Below are 16,920 nucleotides of genomic sequence, written 5' to 3'. Positions count from 1 at the left end.
ATCAGGAGGGGGATGGGAACCCCTGATCAAGGTAATCAAGTCTTCGGCCATTTTGAGCATCTGTTTTTTGGGCATAGAGGATTGTCCACATGATTCTTGAGTTTGTTTCCTTGCTTTAGAAGGTGCTTTAGTATTTGCCTTTGAAGCTGAAGTTGTTTTAATGTAAAGATGTTTAGGTCTGAATACACCCTCAGAAGCCGGTACCTGCTCAGCGGCTCCGGACCCATCTGAGGGATTAGCGTCCGAGGCTCCAATACCTTGAGTATCTAGCGGCATGACCGACTCCACATGGGAGTCAGTAGCGTCCTGCGACTAAAGTAGTGGGCGTCAGGGGCTGCGAAAGCGCCTCACTGAGAACCAGCGACTGGCTTAGGAGAAGCTTCATCGTCAGTTTTGGGCCTCGGTTATTTTTCTCGATCTTTTTGTGTTTTTTGTAAACTCCGGTAGTCGGATGGCTATCCGATGACATTTCACGGTAATTAAATTGGTGTCCAAAAAAGTTTAAAGCAAAATCATACCGACGCTTAATAGTGCGTAGGTTAAATCTAGCACAAAACCGACAACCAGAAACGTGATCAGGGCCTAGGCAAGGAATACAGTAAGAATGAAAATCCTTATGAGGTATTTGCTTCCCACAAGAAACACAGTTAACTTTTTCTGACATCAGTCTGGAGCAAGAAAAAAGTTTCCCCAATGGGGTACTTAGCTTTATTGAAGACTTCGGATCTGAAACTCAAATACAAAAATCTCAGGAGTCGGCCAACCGGCACTTGCGAACTGCTTCTGCTTCTGGCACTGCGCAGCAAGAAAGACTGAAGAAAATGGCATCAGCTGCTTCTTTTATACCCCTGATGGCCTGACGTCAGGGAAGGGGCGACAGCAGCCGACGCAGGACCCAAGACTTTGGAATTCATGCCGGCTGAGGGCAACCTGCCAGCAGGATTACCCAAATGTAATGACTGCAACAGTGAAACACGAAGAATATCAGTCACCTTTTCTTCCAGAAAATAATTATCTGCTTTGGAAGAGCTGATTTTCATTTTAGCTGCTTCATACTCTGTAGAACACTTTCCAGTGTTTGCTGGCAATCCTGTTAATGTGAGGTCATGAGGACAACATAATTTACAAGCAGGAAAATTAATGTCCCAAGACTGGATATTCTTCAAACCTTAACTCTATCTTGCAATCCTGTCCTTGAAAACACTGAACAGGAGGGAGAATTGAGACCATATCTATGGTTGAATCATCTACTGATCTGAACATGTTTGACGTTGTGTGTCTACACAACTATGCCTCCTTAAGTACAGGGACCAAATAGTATGTAACTGCATTCCTAGGACCCCATACCTTAGAGAAGGCATTCAGAGTGTATACATTTATATGGCTTCTCCAGATCCACTATGTAGAGCATACTGGTGAATTCCTATTGGTGCACGGATGAAGATGTTGCTGTGATGGACTCAACAATGCTTCTTACTGAGCTTCATCTATCAAAAGAACTCTCTCTGGCTATCCCACCCTTCTTTCCCTTTTTCTGAAGGTAGGAATCACAATTGTTAACAGTTAGTGTAGGGGTTCTGTTTCCTATTCCTTTCACACAACATGGGCAAAATAAGTGTGCAAACAATGACATCCAAACTGTACCCTGCTTTTTTAGCATTTTCAGATGGATTCCATTAATTTGTGAAAATTCAACAGTTGAATTATTGCAAGGTCCTCCTCTACAAAAATGGATCCAATCCCACCAGCTGCTTCTGACTGTGCATCCACAAAGAAAGACTAGCATGTTCAGGAGTTCCTTAAATTGTTTCCTTAACCTTCTAACAGTGTCATCAGTCATGGTCTGAGTGTTTTACACCCTTGCTGGGAGCAGTAAAGACAGTGTCCACCACCAGTCATCTAATGGTTTGCCAGAAATTCTGTGATGCTATTTAAAGTCATTCTCCATGGTCTTGAAAAACTTTCCTCATACTTTGGCTTTCACTTTTGTGGTTGTCACAGATGCTGCTTTGCTGGACTTTTGGAAACATCTGACCCCTACTAGATATACACAGCAGACCTTGGTTAATTTTCACACAAATCCTGTTCTAGCAACTTTCAAAGTTAAAAAGTGCAATACTTAAAATATATCCGTATTTTTTCAGCCATTGCATCCACATTGTTAGGCTTTGTCCAGATTTTTTTCACTAAGAGATTGACAAGTTATACATACCTCTCAACTGTCCAGATTTTTGCCTCATATTTTTGGCCCATTCCTCATAAAAGTTGTGGTTTTCTGGCAAATCACTGAAGATTTAAATAACTAAATGTCATACATTTGAGTTTCACAGAAAATGCATGCTAAGATAAATGTTGTTATTGTAGCAACTTTCTAGGTCTATAAGAGCAATATTTATAATCTGCCCCTGTTTGGGGGCCTTTGTCTCCCCCATAATTTTGGCCTTTGTTCAGATTTCTTGTGCCAAGAGGTTGAGAGGTATGGAAGCATGGTGTGCAGTGCCCTAGTTGCTGATTATCTGGTGCATTTTAAGGGGGGATAGGGGTTCTGCATTCCAAAGTGTGCCCTCCTTTGTTTAGGATACCTAGTAACTATGAACTTGTTGGTTTCTCAGTCATCCTCTATTGCAATATTACCAGCTTACCAATGTTTTCTTTAATGTAATGTATGCAATTAATTATTCATGGGCAGCAGGCACTGAATTTGTAGATGAAATACTGAAATGTAAAGTTGTTTACCAGTAACAGCCTCTTCATTAGTTACATATTTCTTTAATGTAGAATTATTAGGATGAATTTTACTTCTGCAGATATTGTCCTTATTGATTGACAGTGGTGGATTGTAATGACACGTCTGAGAGGCCTTTTATGGTTAAAATATTCTGCAATGGGTAGTTTTGTCATTATTGGTTCATGCATTTTGTTTCATTGCTTACTGGAAAAATGTTCAAAACTACAAATTTAAAACACTCCCAAGTGTAAATGTTTCTATGTGCAACTAGCTTTTGTTTATCAAATGGCACACTGTGTTGTAAAATCTGAAAGCATGTTAATAGCATAATACCCTTTGGTGCAGAAGGCTGTGGATTCTACTCCCACACCATGTAGATGGAGTACTGATATTGCATTGCCCATATGATTGTTGATTATTTGGTGCATTATAAGGGGGGTAGGGGTTCTACACTCCTGAGTATGTCCTTTGTATGAGATGCCTAGTGACTATGAACTTGCTGGTTTGTTAGTCATTTCCTATTGCAATATTACCAACTTACCAATTTTTAATGTAATATAGGCAAGTAATTCTTCAAAGGCAGCAGGCACTGAATTTGTAGATGAAACATTATGCGAAGTTGTTTTGCCCGTGGCAACTTCTTTGTTAGTTAGACTTCTTTAACGTGGAATTCAGATGATTTTACTTCTGCAGAGATTGTGTATGGAGTAATATTGGTGGATTGCAATGACATAAGTCTTGAGTGGTCTTTTATGGTTGAAATTTTCTGAAAAGGGTAGTTATTGGTTCATACATTTTGTTTCATTGCTTATTAAAAAATGTTTAAAACTACAAACTTAAAACAAAGTGGTGCTGTACTATACAAGGAATATAATTCAGTGCAATCAGGAAGGTGACTCAAAGAACAAATACACGTATGCATGGCCCTAAAAAATGTGTGGAAGGCATCTGTTTTGAAAACAGCCCAAAGGTAAACTTAATTCTTCACTGGCCAGATGCATTTTCTATGAATGTGGGTTTTCATGCAGTTTCAATGAATTAGTTTTTCCATTTCAATGAATGTGAGTTTCAAGGGCAGAGAAGTTTACTGCTTATGCTAAGTCTGTTTTCACTGGGAGACTGTATTGTTTAGCAAATGGCTACCTGTGTTTGTGCTACTTTATTTTAATATCTGTAATCACTGTAGAAGCAAATAAGAGAAGAGTATGCATGGTAACTGGTGAGAAATAACCAAATAATGGAACACTGGAATGGCTGAGGAGGGGGCTGCTGCTGGGGGGAGGTGGTTGTTGCAGGAGGGGCTGCTCTGGGGGGTGGTCTATTACCCTGCCTAGGGCCCTATTTGACCGTGATCCGGCTCTGGTATTTGAAGTAGAAAATACTATGCAGAGGTAGTTGTAGTTAAAGATATCTTGTAATGTAGTTATTCTTCTTATGCATTTAAATAATTTAAGGAAATGACTGGAGTGGCTTTTTTGGGGAGTGACCCTGTGGGTGTGGCTCAAATAGGGGTATTTCATGACTATGGTGTGGGTGGGGCTTAAGGGGCGCCACAGCACTACTTTGCCTAGGACGCCATTTTGGTGAAGGACGGCCCTGGTTAAGACAGATTGAAAACTGGCTCAAGGACAGAACATATGTTGTCAGGGTCGATGATGCCCCCTCACTCAAGAAAATGGTGACCAGTGGCATTTCCCAGAGGTCCATATTGGGCCTTCTTTTTTGGCATTTTATTTCACTGAACACAACACCAACAAAAACAATTCCTGGCTGACTACATTCATTGAGGACTGCAAGTTGGTCAAATAAACAATCAATACGTATTCCCTTCAAGCAGAATTACTATTCATTAACACATGGAGCACTGAGAAATGGCTGAAACTGAATGCTAAGAAATGCAGTATCTTCTCTTTAGGTAAACAAGAGAATGCTACCACTTACTGCATTCAGTGAGACCCCACTCTTTAATGAGTCTGTCGTCAGAGACCTGGACACCTTGGTAGATGGCTTCCTCTTCCTTGGATCATCATAGGTTTCATAGCTTTCATAGGCTCATACTAGGCTATCTGCCCAAGGGCATTTATAAGCCTAGCCCATAGTTATGTGGCTTTCGCCACCCCTTTAGTTTGAAGAAAACTATGCCTATTATTTTGCTGTGCCTCTGTCAAGCAGTGACACTGAAGTAATCCCTGGGGTATATCTGCGATCTCCCATCCATTGGTCAAGATTCCTCTTGAACAAGGCCAGCGAGGTGCTCTGCCTCACATGTACCGGGATTTTGTTCCACAGCATAGGGAGTCTCTGGGTGATGAATCTGTCCCTCCAGCACGTTCTATTAATAACTGTGTCAAGGTTTAAGTCTCCGCCTTGTGGTTCTGAGGGATCTAGATTTTTTGAGGTGAAGCATATTCATCAAATCTGGGTTTGGCATGGCCTTATATGTCAGGCACAGGTCACCTCTGAGCAAGCGGTATGCGACTGAATAGAGCTGGAGTTCTTTCAGTCGGGCAGCATAACACATATTTTGAGACCCTTTATCCTTTTGGTGAGGAACTTTTGGGGCCTTTCCAGCTGCTGCAGGTGTCGGGTCAGATACATTCGAATGGGGCATTGTACTCAATCATAGGTCTAATGAGTGATGAGTACAGGGGACGATGACCTCCTAGATCTAGATGTGAATCCTTCATGATCAGGTGGGCAATGTAGAAGGTTTTCCTAACTACTTTGGCAACATGAGTGTCAAACGAAGGTTACTGTCAACCTGGGTCCCCAGATCCCTGATGACTTCTTCTGTGCTCAGTGGATTGCCACCTATATGGTAGCTAGGGGTAACCTTGTTTTTCCCGAAGGGTATGACTATGCATTTCTTGGCGTTTAACTTTAGGCCATGGCTCTGGCACCAGTTATCCGTTTCTGTGAGGCCCTTCTGAAGGATATCTGTGTCAGATGTGTTTTCGACTATGGCGCCCAGTTTGCAGTCATCTGCAAACTTTGTCAGCCATAACCCTCCTGTGTTTGCTTGTACTTCAGAAAAGTAGATGCTGAACAAGAGTGGTCCCAGGACTGAGCCCTGTGGGACACCACTTGTGACAGGCTTTGAGTCTGACATGGCGCCAGCAACTCTGACTCTGTGGGGTCTGTCACTTAGCCAGTTTGCAACCCATCTTGTGATATATGGGTTTACATTCAAGCTGATGAGTTTTTCGATGATACCTGAGTGGGGTATTGTGTCGAAGGCCTTTGCCATGTCGAGGTAGGCTGTATGAACTGCCTTACCCTCATCAATGGCCTTGGTGACTTTCGAAAAAGTCAACCAAGTTTAAAAGGCATGATCTGCCTTTGACAAAGCCAAACTGGGTTGGATCCAAAGTCTGCAAGTTCCCTATGTCTTTATTTATGAATTCCATTATGATCCTCTCCATGGCTTTGCAAATACGGCTTGTCAAGCTAATGGGACGGTACTTCCCAGGGTCGGTGGAGGCACCGCCCTTGTGAAGTGGGACCACAGTCGCCGTGCGCCACTCCTTGGGTACGTATCCAGAGGTGAGGCTAAGATTAAACAGCTGTCCTAACTGCGGGTTTAATTCCTCATTGAGTTCGTGGAGCACACAGCCAGGGACACCATCCGGTCCCATGGATGCTGTGTTTTTTGCCTTGGAGAGAGCAGTTCTCACCTGGGCGTTGGAGATGTTTGGGGGGCTACAATCCTCTGGTATAGACATCTCTCCTTTTGGGGGGGGGGGGAGTTTGCACTGAACCTGTCAGCCAGTATGTTGGCAATGTGTGTAGGTTCGGTAATCTTCACATCATTTTGAACTAATTCTGAGCATATCTGGGAGTTTCCTCCTAGATTTCTAACATAGCTAAAGAAGGCCTTATGATTGTCTTTTGAGTCCTTAGCGATTTTTCTCTCAAAATTTGCCTTGGATGATTTTATGAGAGCTCTTAGTTTTTTACTTATAATGATCAAAGGTGTCTTACCTTTCAAGGATTTTGCTCTATCTTGTAGTAGCTTCCTCCTTTTGTTGTAGAGCTTGTTTATGGCTGGGGTCCACCAGACTGGACGCTTGCCTTTGGTACAGAGAGTCTTAGTTTTGTTTGGGATTGCCTGTTCCATGCAGTCCTGTAGGTGCTGGTAGAAGGCATTTGTAAGTGATTCAGCGGTTTGAGTAATGTTTACCACTGGCTGAGGGGCCTTAAAGGAGATCACACTAGTTTTTAGAAGTGTGAAGTCGGCTTTTGAGAAGTTTTTCACTGTGGTCTTTTTTATTTCAGGTGGGGGCGGGATGAGGACCTCCAGCAAGATTAGTTTATGATCTGATCTCACCAGTGAGGGGTATACTTCCGGTGTTGAACATTTTGATCCCATGTTCGTGATGATGAGATCAAGTATGTTTTCTCCTCTTGTGGGGATGGTGACTACTTGTTCCATGGCATTTGAGTTTATGAACTCCAGGAACCTTTGGGCTAGAGTGTTTGGGCTTGAGTAGTGTTCCCAGTCTATATTAGTAGTGACTGTAGTCAGAAAATCATTTTATATATCACAGTTGATCACCAAGGGCATCTCTTTCAAACCAATGAAGTTATTATTCACCTGTACTCTGCCATGGTTAGACCTATTACAGAATACAATGCACCACTTGTCTTATACTTCACCAGACACACGCTGAAAGACTAGAGAGGCTCCCACACAAAAAGAAACTTGGTCCTCAAATCTCTTAGCTAATAGGAAAAGATTTAGTCACTCTCCCTGTACTCAGTGTCATACAGAGTTTTGAGAGGAGACCAATGCCTTGCATTCCATGCAGTCAGGGCTCCCATTGAGAAAACTTTTTTTTTCTCAATGTGACAAACAATACAGCTGACACTAAATCAGAAGAACTGGATCTACATCAAGAATAAATAAAAATGAAGAGTTTTTTTTTTTTTGAAGTTCCCTGTTTAAAATCCGCCTCTGGGCGTTTTTTTCTGGCTATACTGCTCAGACAAGCTCCTCGTGGTCCTGCACAGTGGTTCTAGCTACAGAGAACTCAGAAAAGCGACTACTTTCTGGATTTAAGTATCTTTGCTGTTTTTTTACTTGAAATTGCTTCTCTAGCTTACCCTAAACAAGCTTAAACTGTTTTTTTAGCTGTTTGCTGCATTATTTCAATATCTGCACTTAAAGTTACTTTTTAGTCAAATTTGATCGAAAGTTTGTTTGTTTAATTTAACTGTTGAGGCTGCCCACTAAAGTGTGCTAGCCTGTGTAACTGCATTTTCTGTGTGTTTCTATCTAAAAACAAAAAAAACCCAAAAAAAAATAATCCTTGTTTTCCCGCCTCTCCTCGACTAGTTTAGACCAGTTTACAGGCATTGCTGTATCCTGGGCTGTGGCGTAGTTCCTGTGTTGTCCATTACCTTACTTGGATAGAAGGAAGTTTCTTTGCTCACCAGTGGGAGTGGGGAGCCTTGAGCAGCCTACCTGTCCCTGTAGGAAGTGACCTCAGCACAAGAGCTGTAGTAATTGGTTGCTTTGGACCATATCTAGCTCTTTTGAAGTTCCCTGTTTAAAATCCGCCTCTGGGCATTTTTTTCTGGCTATACTGCTCAGACAAGCTCCTCTTGGTCCTGCAGAGTGGTCCTAGCTACAGAGAATTCAGAAAAGCGACTACTTTCTGGATTTAAGTATCTTTGCTGTTTTTTTACTTGAAATTGCTTCTCTAGCTTACCCTAAACAAGCTTAAACTGTTTTTTAGCTGTTTGCTGCATTATTTCAATATCTGCACTTAAAGTTACTTTTTAGTTGAATTTGATCGAAAGTTTGTTTGTTTAATTTAACTGTTGAGGCTGCCCACTAAAGTGTGCTAGCCTGTGTAACTGATTTATTACTGTTTCTGCATTTTCTGTGTGTTTCTATCTAAAAACAAAAAAAAAACAAAAAATAATCCTTGTTTTCCCGCCTCTCCTCGACTAGTTTAGACCAGTTTACATGCATTGCTGTATCCTGGGCTGTGGTGTAGTTCCTGTGTTGTCCATTACCTTACTTGGATAGAAGGAAGTTTCTTTGCTCACCAGTGGGAGTGGGGAGCCTGAGCAGCCTACCTGCCCCTGTAGGAAGTGACCTCAGCACAGGAGCTGTAGTAATTGGTTGTTTTGGACCATTTCTAGCTCTTTTGAAGTTCCCTGTTTAAAATCCGCCTCTGGGCGTTTTTGTGCGGTTGTGCGCATCGCCGGTTAAACTTCTTCAGGCTCCAAGTCTGCTCTTCAAATTTTCCCTTAAGGAACCTCTACTCTTAGTATAATCAGACTACTCGCTATATTATAAGCCTAGCACTTGTTCTCAAAACTTCTCTACTAAGTAAGCACTCTCGTACTAAGTAAGCACTACATCCATCTACCACCCCTGTGAATATCCACTTCCCTTAAAGGCACAGCACTCCCTTATACTGTTCTAGCATGTCGAGTGGTAGATTACTGGCGTCCTCTCCAGTTCAGCTGGTTAATCTGGGTATCTTGAGACAATGCCACAACTGTCTCATGTACACTGACAACCCTCTCCTCCTCCCAACAAACACAAATACATGTGAGAGATGCAACTATATAGCCAAACTAGACGCTGAACTCTCTCAACTCAGGGCTGGCATGACCAGACAGGAGGAGATGGTAACCACACACACAACAAAACCCAGTCCCACATAGACCTACCACAACTGCAAACCAAACACATAAAAACACAAAGACATACTCGGAGGCTCTAATAAAAAACTTACCAAAACAACAGAGGCTTCCAAAGCAGACATCCAAAAATCCACCACCTCAAAACAAAACACATGCAACACATACTTCAATAAATCAGTGTGTCAATCAATCACAGCCCTTAAGGCCAAACACCATGCCTGATACACTAGTAATAGGTGACTCTATAGTCAGACACACTGATGTCCCGCTTACCAGGCTGAACAAGGAGAGGGTGACTGTGAGCTGCTTATCGGGAGCTAGGATCCGCCACATAACACACGCACTCAGGTCACTCCAAAGCAAGTACAAATATGACTCCGTCATTGTCCATGCTAGCGTGAATGACCTGAGACGTACCTCCCTGGACTACATGAAGAGAGGCATAGAGGAGCTCTCTGATTATGTAGCCCAGGCTGGTGTGACCCTGAGCAGCATCTTGCCCTCATCAAGAATGATGCCACAATACAAAGACAAGATGATCAGCTTTAATAATTGGCTCAAGTACTGGTGTCATTCTAAGGGGATCCAATGTCTGTCTGCCTGGGATGACATGGTGGACAAGCCACGCTGCTTCGCAAGGGACGGCTTGCACCTGCCACCACTGGGCTTCCGGATATTGGCTAAGGCTCTTGCCACCCCCATAGTGCCTTTTTTAGGCAAGGCTCAAAAGACAAACCCACCTCCTTAGAAAACAAAAATGGAAAAAAACTAAGGGTAATGCTGCTCAACGCCAGAAGTCTAAATCTCAAGATGCAGGCACTCGATGCACTCCTCAGTATGGAGAACATCGACGTCTGTGCAGTAACTGAAACCTGGTTCAAGGCTCCTCAAAGCACCCCAGCACTACCAGGCTATACCTCGTATCATGCTTTTCAGCCCCAAAACCCAGGCCGAACCACAAAGGGAGGGGGAGTGTCCATATTCATCAAGGATACCCACACCTCCAAGTTAGTAGCAACACATGAAGCATCGGAGACCATACAGGTGCAACTAACCATAGGCAAAACTGCTATACAACTGGTAGAATGTTACAGACCACCCTCCCAATCTCAGGAACCCCACTCAACCTTCCTGAAGACATTGGAGGATATGAATGTATCACAAAATACCATCATACTGGGAGACTTCAACTACCCAAACATAGATCGGGTACATTATTCTAGCCCTAATACTCTAGCCCAAAGGTTCCTGGAATTCATAAATTCAAATGCACTGGAACAACTAGTCACCTCTCCCACTAGGGGAGATAATATACTAGACCTGATCATCACAAACATGGGGACAAAATGCTCCACACCGGAGGTATACCCCTCACTAGTGAGATCTGACCACAAACTAATCACCCTGGATATACATATCCCACCTCCACCCCCAGCACAAAAGACCACAGTGAAAAACTTCTCAAAAGCAAACTTCACTCTTCTTAAGACTGAGATGGTATCCTTTAAGCCCACTGGGCCAGTGGATACCACATCCCACAATGCCGAATCCTTCACAAATGCTTTCTATGGACATCTCCAAGAATGCATGGATCATGCAATCCCAAATAAATCCAAGTCCCTCTCCACCAAAGGCAAGCGTCCTGTCTGGTGGACCACAGCCATTAACAAATTGTATAACAAAAGAAGGAAGCTACTGCACGACAGAGCAAAATCCCATAAAGGGAAGACATCTCTGATCAACACTAGCAGAAAACTACGTTCTCTTATAAAAACATCCAAGGCCAACTTTGAGAGGAAAATCACTAAGCACACTAAAGATAACCACAAAGCCTTCTTCGGCTATGTTAGAAACCTGGGCAGAAACCCTCAGATATGCTCTGAGTTAGTTCACAACAACAAAAAATACACTGAACTCACAGATATTGCCAATATTCTGGCTGACAGGTTCAGTGCAATTTTCTCCCCTCCCTCACCCCCAAAAGAAGAAATACTTATCCCAGCTGAATGTAATCTCCCTGTTATCTCAGATGTTCAAGTGAGAGCTGCCCTCAACAAAGCTAAAAACACAGCATCAATGGGACCTGACGGTATCCCGGGTTGCGTGCTACGTGAACTCCAAGAGGAGCTAAACCCGCACATAAAAATGCTATTTAACCTTAGCCTTACTACAGGATATGTACCTGAACACTGGCGTACAGCAACAGTGGTCCCACTCCACAAAGGGGGTACCTCTACAGACCCTGGGAACTACTGCCCCATAAGCTTAACCAGCCTGGTCTGCAAAGCTATGGAAAGAATCATCATGGAACTCAAACAGAGACATTGGGGACCTACAGACACTTGACCCCACCCAGTTCGGCTTTGTGAAGGGCAGATCCTGCCTTTTGAACCTGGTTGACTTTTTCGAAACAGTCACTGGAGCCATTGATGAGGGCAAAGCAGTCCATACAGCCTACCTGGACTTGGCTAAGGCCTTCGACACAATACCCCACCCAGGCATCATAGATAAGCTCAACAGCTTAAACGTAAACCCTTATGTCACTAGATGGGTTGCAAACTGGCTAAAGGACAGAACCCATAAAGTTAAAATCGCTGGAGCAATGTCAGACTCAAAGCCAGTCACAAGTGGTGTCCCACAGGGATCTGTCCTGGGACCTCTCTTGTTCGGCATTTATTTCTCAGATGTTAAAGCAAACATGGGAGGGTTGTGGCTGACAAAGTTTGCAGATGACTGCAAACTAGGCGCCATAGTCGATACACCAGCGGACACATACATCCTACAAAAGGCCTCACAGAAACGGACAACTGGTGCCGGAGTCATGGCCTTAAACTAAATGCCAAAAAATGTATAGTCATCCCCTTTGGGAAAAACAAAGTACCCACAAATTATCACATAAACAGCAACCCACTGAGTACGGAAAAAGTAATCAGAGACCTAGGGACCCAAGTCGACAGCGACCTCTCATTTGACACCCACGTTGCCAAAGTGGTTAGAAAAACATTCTACCTTGCACACCTTATCATGAAGGGATTCACATCCAGATTCAAGGATGTAATTGTACCCCTATACTCCTCCCTCATCAGACCCATGATTGAGTATAATGCCCCATTTGGTATGTACCTCACCCGGCATTTGCAACAGCTAGAGAGACCACAAAAGTACCTCACCAAGAGGATCAAGGGTCTCCAACATATGTCTTATTCTGCCAGACTAAAGAAACTCCAGCTCTATTCAGTAGCATACCGCCTGCTCAGAGGTGATCTCTGCCTGACGTACAAGGTCATGTCCAATCAGGAACTGATGGACATGCTCCACCTCAAAAAATCCAAATCCATCAGAACCACGAGAGCTAAAGACTTAAACCTTGGTACAAGTATGAATAGGACATGCTGGAGGGATAGATTCATAACCCAGAGGCTTCCCATGCTCTGGAACAAGATCCCAGTTCATGTTAGAGAGAGCCTCTCACTGACTCTCTTCAAGAGAAATCTTGATGAGTGGATGGGAGATCGTAAGTTTACCCCAGGGGTCACATCTGTGTCACTACTAGACAGGAGCACAGTAAACTAATTCTATTATATAAGGGGACCTTCACTGTGTCACTACTAGACAGAGGCACAGTATTCTAAATCTATTCTGTGCATTTCTGTACCATTTCATGGGGTGGCGAAAGCCACATCACTATGGCTAGGCCTATAAATGCCCCAGGGCAGATAGCCTGGTACTAAACTATGAAACTATGACCACCCAGTACTACTACCTGCTCCGGAATAGACTTGCCTTGCATGTCAAGCAGTGCAATTCCCTGTCTGCCTTCCATCACAGCTTAGACAGAATGTCTAAGCTGTGTTGAAAATGCTCTTCAGGATTTACAGGCTTTGCCCTCTTTGAAAAAGTTGGCAGAGTGTGAGTACAATTATTGGGAAGCCACGGACTGCATTTGGTCTAATAGCCTTAGATTACCCATGGCAAAAGACCATTTAGATCTGATTACTACTGACATTTGCCAGAAATGCTCAGCAATGTACTATTTATTTATTTAGTTAGCCAATATCTGACCTGATGTTGTTAATATTCTTCCCGTTCCTCACTGATTAGTTCGGTTCTGAGCCCCACGGAACCGTGTCGGCCTAGTACCAAGCTCGCATACATCAAAAACCCTCGAGCTAAGTTGCTACCCACCAATGCCCTTCTCCCAGTTACCTCAGATCTCATTTGCCACATAGCCATATAGCAGCTTTTCACCAAGCTCCCAAGCTAATTCTTTCTTGATACTTGCATATTTTTGGATATTTTTCTCTTATATTTCACTCTTTTACTCTTAATATATCCTCCTAACTAGCTCTAGCCATTGAGCAATTCTTTTATCATCGTTGGTGTGCCCTCTCCTTACCCTTGTGGTTTTGCTTGATACCATCGTTGGTATCTTCTTTCCTTCCTTTTCATACCTTTTTAAGGTGTTTAGTAGTTAACTTTTTTGTGTGTGTGTGGAAATGTCTGACGAAAAAGGGACTTCAGGGTTTAAACATTGTACCTCTTGCAATGGTAAACTCCCAAACAGCGACTCTCACGATTGTTTGTCTGGGGATTTCTCACCTCTCTGTTAAACCCCTTGCCAAATTTGTCAAAGTTTCCGTCAGCAGTTACAGAATGAAAGGAAAAATAAATCGATTCTGAAAGACCTTCTCGTTTCTCCTTTCTCAGAGGCCCTTTGTGTCAGAGATCTCAACCTCTCCAGTAAAGGACAAGAAACGTCCCCATTCTGATCCCTCTTCACTGGCTGGTGATAAGAGTAAGACACACAAACATAGGGCCCACAAATTTTCCTTGGAGCATAGAACTGCTACTTTGGGTCAGACTACCACTACTACTACTGTTCCGAGCTCTGCTCCAATTGCTACATTAACCAAAGCCATGGACATTACTGGATTTTCGACATCGGCGCCATCCTCTGCACCGATCTTGCCTTCCATTTCAGCTTTGGCACTGATCTTGCCTTCGACATCTATGGCACCAACTTTGCCTTTGACCACAACGAAAGCGGTTCTGATCCATGCAATTCCTTTGGAACAGATAACATCTACTCAGCGTGCCTCTTCGGCACCAAGTCCCTTTTCTACTCCATTGAATCCTTTACTACCCGTCTCCAAATTAGAGACTTCGGTGCCACTAGCTCAGACACCACAAACCCAATACTCCCCTTCATTGGATCTATTCCTAGGTCAGATGTACAGCCAATTTCTGGCCCGACCCAACTCCCCTTCAGGAGTGTTCACGAGGTCCACCAGGAGTCTATCCGAATTTGATGTGGTGTGCCTGTTGGATCAGCTGTTGACAGCCAGAGGGATACCAAATGTTCCTAAGACTCACCCCTCCCTGGGGTTTGGGTCTATATCTCCCAGGACTCAGACGTATACTCCTCCTTTGGATCCACCGGTTCCGAAGCCCACTGCTCCGACATCCTTTGTGGAACCTCGCTCCTCGGCTTTGAGGCCACCCCTTTGGTTTTCGGTTCCATTGGAACCGTCCCTTCCTCAGACTCATGGTTGGGGGGGGCGGTGTCCTTGGTCCAGGGCAAGGTTCCGAGTGTTTTATCGGTTCCGTCCTTGATTCTGGGGAGAACATCTACCCCAATCCTGCTTGAGGCTCCATCCCCGTGAGCAGGTCCGACAGAGTGGGTGTGACCCTGGTTCTGAGGTTGTCCTTCTCTGTTCCGGGCTCCCACTCCTCTTCAGGCAGGCCTGCTTTCCGGGTGATGGAGAGGATGCTTGCTTTGGGAAGCGCTCCTCTGACATCGGAATTTCACCTTACTCCCTCTGAGCTACAGCTACCATGAGCCACCTCCCCGGGACACTGGGAGGAGAAGCCTCAGGAAACCCCAGTTCGGGGTACCCATCCTTCAGAGTCTTCCTCTGATATTCCCACTGAGGAACCTCCTTGGAAGAAGGTGTGCAAGAGGAAGCACACGGACTCTCCTGAAGAATCTTTGACAGAGGACACGGACTATGATGATGGGGAGGGGTCCCCCAAGATCACCCCCGGATGAAGTCTCCTTTGGAGACATCCTGGAAATATTAAAACAGAGGGGTGGCTGGAAGCCTTCTAATCCTTCCTTGGAGGAATCAGTCTTCCTGCAGGCTTTTCGCTCCCGGCCTTCTACCTCTTGGGTGACCCCACCTGCCGTGTTAATCCAGCTCATCATGCAGCATGCTTGGCAGAACGCTGAGTCTATTGAGGCCATTCCCCAGAGACCAGATAAGACCCCCCCCCGAAGAGCATCCCCACTGGTCCAGAGGTTTGCCAGTTGATGCTATGGTGGTGGTGGTGGCCACTAAAAAGGATCTGGCGGAAGAAAGTCCTACTGTTCACCCGCCCAACAGACTCTCGGGCTGTGGACAGGTTGGGGAAGAGTTTTTGCTTCAGTGACGTTTGCTGTCAGGTCCCTGAACTACTTGGCATATTTCACGAGACACCAAAGAGATTTGATTACCAAACTTTCTGGAGCTGTCACGGGTTAAGTTTCTGACGGGGCATGGGACAAGGTTGCCTCCCAGCTTGCCACCCTTGAATCTATTTCCAATTCATCCATGAGGCTGCTCTCCCATGCCACTGAAGGGGCGGCTAGAGCTGGGGGTGCAGGTATAGTCATGAGGCGTCATGCCTAAATGCACATCTGTGACCTCACGGACTCCTTCAAGTCCTTCTTTTTGAACCATCTTCCTTATTTCGTTCTAAAGTGAAGGATACACTGGCCAGGTGCTAGCAGGACGGAAAGACTCTGTCTGCCGTTGGCCTATGTTTTCCAAGCCTCAACGTTCATTTTCCAGGAACCAGAGGAGTGGAAAAATCTGGCACAAGAAATCTCAAGGTCCTTTCCATAACACACATGGCGAGTATTCCCCCAGAGGCAGAGGGGGTTCCAATGGTGGAAGATGCCCCTTTAGGGGCAGAGGGTGGTCCCGAAACCAAGACTCCAGGGATTCCTTCTCTGGGCAGTCTTATCAACACTCCTGAAGCATTGTCCGATTGCTTTTCTCTGGAAGCAGTCGGGGCTCGTTTTTCTCTATACCAAACTGCCTGGCGCTATATTTCAAATGATCGATGGGTGCAGAGAATAATCTCCAGAGGCTACTACATATCCCTCTATCCTCTCGTCCAAAACCTACAAAAAACCTTCCCGATGTTACACCCAATCAAAGGGAAGAAACAGCTTCAAAGATAAGAAAGCTGTGTCAAAAAAAAGAGAGTCATTCAACCAGTCCCTCCAGACCAGTGCGGATCTGGGTTTTACTCACGATTCTTTTTAGTGCCATTTTTGGGGACTGGTGACCCATTCCGGATCTCGGCCATTTAGACAAATCAGTGGTACAAACCAAGTTCCGCATGGTCACTATTCAATCCATTCTCCCATTTTTAAGGGAGGATGTGCTCGATAGACCTCCGGGATGCGTATTACCACATCAAAATGGACAAATGCTCCAGGAGTCTTTTTCGCTTCTGGCTAGGAGCCAATCATTACCAGTTCCAAG

The sequence above is a fragment of the Protopterus annectens genome, chromosome 2.part2 (assembly GCF_019279795.1).
Source record: "Protopterus annectens isolate FY-2018-M chromosome 2.part2, PAN1.0, whole genome shotgun sequence".
Taxonomy (NCBI): Eukaryota; Metazoa; Chordata; order Ceratodontiformes; family Protopteridae; genus Protopterus; species Protopterus annectens.
This window is presented reverse-complemented; position numbering follows the sequence as displayed.